This window comes from Artibeus jamaicensis, unplaced genomic scaffold (assembly GCF_021234435.1).
Source record: "Artibeus jamaicensis isolate MK-2021 breed Jamaican fruit bat unplaced genomic scaffold, CSHL_Jam_final contig_867, whole genome shotgun sequence".
Taxonomy (NCBI): domain Eukaryota; kingdom Metazoa; phylum Chordata; class Mammalia; order Chiroptera; family Phyllostomidae; genus Artibeus; species Artibeus jamaicensis.
The window spans coordinates 6,186,908-6,192,607 of record NW_026521995.1 but is presented as its reverse complement, the minus strand read 5'-3'; the positions used below and the strand labels follow the sequence as shown (position 1 = coordinate 6,192,607).

The 5,700-nt window shown below is 39.5% G+C and overlaps 1 pseudogene; it reads right to left on the bottom strand.

The window, feature by feature from the left end:
• Window positions 1–4,835: 4,835 nt before the first annotated feature.
• LOC119034700 (uncharacterized) lies at window positions 4,836–4,927 on the bottom strand (annotated as a pseudogene).
• Between the last annotated feature and the right edge of the window lie 773 nt (window positions 4,928–5,700).

The following is a 5,700-nucleotide window of genomic DNA, read 5'->3' as shown; positions in this document are numbered from 1 at the left end:
ATGAATACTTACTAATTTTATAATCAGAAGGAATTTATTTTGTGCCATTATCCTAAGAAAAGTGATACCTTACTTTTTGTAATTATCAGAAGGGCAATCTAAATTGCTAACCAAGAACAAGGGATGGTTGACAGGAGACTGCAAGGCAGGCATGGGGGAGCGGGTATGAGTTGACATAAAGGAAGATTGAGCAGCAGGTGGTATTAGGATACTGAGGACTCATTTCACCTGCCTCCCTGGTAAGAAAGCAGCTCTGGGCCCAGCCAATGACTGTTCTACAGCATCAGAAAAAAAATGACGTTATTGAAGACATTACCTAATAAAAACAAGCCATTTCAGTGTGAAATAAATTAATATATGGACTTTGAGATCTTTGCTTGATAGCTCTGTGAGGCAGAGAAAACAGAAAAGTCAGTTACCATTTAAAATTTTATTCTGCTTACTTCAATTCACATTGATTATGAATACTCCAAATAATGCTTTATAAGCTCTAAATGGTTCTATTTCATAGAATTCATTTGGTCATTTGCAAATGTCTCCTAGTGGTTGTGTTTTATACATAGAAAGACATTTTCATTATGTGCCATGAAGTGAATATATTTGAAATGGAAGAAAGGGAACATACTTGGTAAAGTGATATTAGCAAGAAATTAGCACCTGGATAAGTGAGTATTTCAAAAACATGTTATTATTTGAAAGAAAGGTTAGAGGTGTCTCTTCTAGGTGCTGTAAGTCCTTCTTTAACCTAATTTCTTTCCAAGACTTTGGCTAGACAACAGGCAATCCAGAGAGGTCGCGTCTGGAAGGAGAATGGGCTGGGAAGAAAGGCAAGAAGACTAGAATGCCTCATTCAGAATATCTGGAAACATGGGTACGATACCCAAGATATTGCAATCGAGACAAGGAGTCTAAATAGCAATTGTACCAGTTACTTTAACAGTTGTGTGTATCTCATCTGGCTATATGTAACGAGAAAATGTTGTCGGGGTCTGAAATGAGGTGAGTGGGAAAGGCAAGATTATGAAAATTTGGGGAATAATTAAAGATTTATCAATGGACAGATCTGTGAAGCTAAAGAGATTAAGTAATCAAAGATTATAAGTAATGAGTAAAAAAAACCCACAGAAAGTTGTAGAAGACAGAGTTCTATCATAAATATCAGAAGGCCTAACAGCTTAGTAAGAATTTGATGCCACCCAAGGACCAACCCTGAAGTCGTTCTCCTTGTTCTCACACTGCCCTCCATCCAGGGGCCACACAGTGGGGACACCATAAACTGTGGGTGGAATGGAAACCATAAAACTGATCATTTTGGCCAGGTAGAATAATCTCTAGACTTTGAACTCGTAAATAAAGGTTCCGTTGTTGCTCTCCAACTTTCTTATCTCTTTGTGGCAGATCTTGTTTATCTGCCTATACTTGTAGCTGTAAATGATTAACTGCTAGAAACTAAATATCTAATCCTTTTGGCAGTTTCCCCAAACAGATACTTTCCCTCAACAGCCAATATTCTGCTGTTTTTTTCAGGTAAACTTTGTCTTTCAGATTGTAAGATTGGTCCCTTTGGAAAACGCATTTTTATTTTATTTATAAATTCTTTAGCTCAAAGAAGAGCCGTGCTGTTGCTTCAGGGTAACACATGACAGCCTCTTCGTAGGGCCTCACTCAGGGCGATAGCAGTCTCCTTGGAGCCTGACTGAGGAACCGGTTTGCAGCCGAGACAGAGAGAAAGGCATGACAGGTGCTTTCCCTGGAGAAAGCAAAAAGACATTTCAGACACCGTGAGAAGGGGATAGACAACTATCCTTCATACGCCTGGCAACCCCAGGGAATCAGAGCTACAGCAATCACAGTACACCAAATAGGAACCATATGGTAGGTTCTCTGAGAAGAGATTGCAATGTTTTTGTAAACATATGACAGAATCAGAGGCCCAAATAGATGGTATTAAGCCATTTTCTATGTTCACAATTAGAGAGCAGGAACAACCTCTTCCCAGTGACTCCTAGATTCACTCCTAGATTCAACAAAAGTTCCTGATTTCACATGTTCAAACTAAGAGGATCCAAAGGAAAAAGACAAAGGAAGAAACCGGGATTAGATTCAAACAACAAAAGTTAACAAAAATAAACTCAAGGAGAAACTGTATTTATTTACTTTTATTTAAAGATTTTATTTATTTATTATTAGAGAGAGGAGAAGGGGAGGAGAAAGAGAGGAAGTGAAACATCGTTGTGGGAGAGAAATTTGCATGCGTTGCCCCTCGTTCGCCCCAGCCCAGCCAGGGACCTGGCCTGGGCACACGCTCTGACCTGGAATGGAACCGGTGACCTTCCACTTTGCACAATGACACCCAGCCCACTGAGCCACACTGGTGAGGGCAAGATACTGTATTTGAAACTGTATTTAAATGGAGGCTTCAGAGGCATGGAATTCTTTAAGAAGTGAGAACTATGACTGAAAAACAGAACAATGCCAAACTGCCTTAGCTCAGGTTTTCTAGACGCAGAGCCAAAAATGGGGATTCTTGCTCCAGGGATTTATGGCTTGTGCTCTCCAGACCGGGGGCGGGGCCGGATAAGGGAAAATAAGTCTGGGGGCAGGAAGCTAAGCAAGAATCTAGTCTTAGCAGGAGAGCAGCTTCATATGACTCCCACTGGGAAATTTCTGGAGCACAAATTGCACCACCTTGAGCTGAAGGTCTGGCCTGTGCCCATCTATCATCTACCAGGGTCTCTTAGGGTAAGTGGGTACATTACATAAAGATCACAGGCTGGGGGAAAGGGAGTAAGGGATTCTCCAGAATGCGGGCAGATGTGAGTTGCTAGCAGCTACAGGGTGTGTGCACTGGCTGGTAAAGATGAGCTGGGTGGGCCAGCAATGGCATCTGCTTGACCAAGCAAGTGTTATAAGAACAGCATCCGGCCATGACCTGATTCACAGAACTGGATGTTGGCTGGGCAGAGCAGTGGCTGGACATGATAGGAAGCTACTGTGGGCATTCTCAAAAATCTATTCTCAGCTCACCAGAATGAAACATTTTTGTTTGCTTGTCTTTGAAATGCAGAAGATAAAGTAAAAGAATAGTAACATTCCCAGATAATGAATCAGAAAAATGTGGACCAGATGCCTACTAGCTCTTTCAAGCTTTATAACATAAAGTTACTACGTTTCTCTAAGTTCAGTTTCTTATAAATTAATAATAGAGATAAATAAATTTATTATTAGAGATAATAATACTCCTTTACTTGGAGAATAAGTTATTAAACAAGATTTTATATATATATATTTAAAGATTTTATTTATTTATTTATAGAGAAAAGGGAAAGGAGGAAGAAAGAGAGGGAGAGAAACATCAACGTGTGGTTGCCGCTTGCACGCCCCCTACTGGGGACATGGCCCACAACCCAGTCACGTGCTCTGACCAGTGATTGAACTGGCAATCTTTTGGTTCACAGGCCAGTATTCAATCCACTGAGCCACACCAGCCAGAGCAAGAGTTTATATTTTAATGAGCTTAGTCCAGGACCTGGCATATAGTGAAAGTCCTATAATTAGGAGTTAATTATTATTAATTTGGAAAGCAATTCTCCAACAGTATGTATTTGATTGGAAATGTAAAATAATGCTACGTCAATGGGAAGTCCACAATTACACCAACACCTCGCACTGACCCCATTTTACAGCTGAAGAAACAAAGACTCAACTCAGAGAGCACATTGGGAAAAGGCACTGGAACCACTACTGCTAGCTGTGGGGGCTCCTTTAGATCTTGATTTCTTGGTGCTCACAAGTTTCAACAACTCCCAGGAGCAGATTGTCAGCTTTTCCAAGGGATTGGGCAACATCCAAATTTCATGCTGGAAAGTACTCCTCAGTATTTTATCCAACCTGGAGTGAAAGATGCATTGAATCAACAAGGGAACATCACATATTCAGTGGCTTCCCAAAAGTTTAAATGTTGATTTGTCTGTGCTGCTGGCAGAGCCAGGCTCACTGCTGACCATTATGCACGTGGGCTTAGCACATGACTGGAGGGATTTGTACCTTTTAGTCTGAGAACTAGGATCCGTAATGCAAAAGCAGCAGGGGCAGCAGCAGACTCAACCCAAATAACCTCTACTTAGTCTTCCAACTCAGAAATTGGCTAACAGGAGTAAAACAAAACAAAACAAAACAAAACCCCAAAATGTGAACACACATTGCTTTGCAATGTGCCATTGATGTCACAACACAGTCATTAGGAAAAAGTGAGGTAGGTCCCAGTTTTCAAATAACTAGGTTCAAAAGCAAAAACAAAACTTTTAAATTATTTTTTATTTTTAAATTATATGATAGTAAGAAAAAGTTTACCTGCTTTCTTGCATACTGAATGTTTTTGACTATCCTGTAGTCAAAAACACAAATTAGTTTACATAGGTGAATAAATACCACTAACTGAACAGGATGTCTGCCTATGTGAAATATTGATGTACTCTCTCAAACTTTTCCATGCAATTCAAATAATCATAAATCCCTAATATCTTCATCTTCTCCTCATAAATTACTATTGATACATAGGTGATAATCATTTCCAAAGTCCTAAATAGTTCAAAGATTGTGTGATCTGGGATTGGTGCTATCTTTTCACATTTATGATCAGAGAGCCCAGTTCAGGGCCACCTGGGCAGCAGCTCCTCAGGATATTCAGGAGGCCCAGTCTACTCTGATCATAGTGTTTAAGACAGCAGGAGCAAAGGCAGCAAGACCTGGGTTCCAGTTCCAGCTATGTCATTTACTGGTTATTCATGTTTAGGTAGTAGTTAACACCTCTATGCTTATAAAATGGGGTGAATAATTATACCTATTTCATCAAATTTTTATGAAGATGGAAAGAGACAAAACTCCAGTAATGAACTATAGAAATGATCCCTGAAAGTATAGTCTCAGAAACAGACAAAACTCTGAAATAGCAAGACACTCGAATAAAAATATTAGTGATCGTTAGAATAAACTTTAGTTCTTATTATCATTATGTACTTATCTGCCATTTCCTTGAGGTCTATTGATGAATGAAACAGTATAAGATTTTGAATTCACACATATTTCTTTTTCATCATTAATATTTCCTTTTGAATTTGTCGATATAATAAATGTCATTAGCATTCCTGGGCCAAATAATATATCTTGTCTCCCTAGAGTCAGTCAGAGAAACTTTGTCTCGGTCACACCTAGTCTGGAGTACACTAGTCATCTGAGTAGCACACTCAAAGCTTCGAGATAGGGAGGAGAAAAAGTCAGTCTTCTAGGAAGCTCCTCTTGTATTAGCCATGTAATTGATATCTGGACCAGGTTCGGAAAGAAATTAGTTCACAGGAAATTCAGCAATGTGTTATTTTGATTTAAAATAGTAGAATCCCCCAACATTATAATTGAAGAAATCTTAGAGGCCATCTCCACCCGATGCATGCATAAATTCTCTTTATAGCATCCTTGAAAAGTATCATTTCAGTTGAATCTTTAGGCAGCTTGAGTTGGTAGAAATTTCCTCCATATTTTGAGCAAAAATGTTCTTCACTGTGATGATGATGTCTACTCCGAGCTTAATATCCCTAAAGATGAGTCACACCCCCTGACACAGGACAGATCTTTCCTGTTGAAAACACCCATCTGGTCCCTCCTACATCCTCCTTGCCATCCTTCAGATCTTCATTTTCTTCA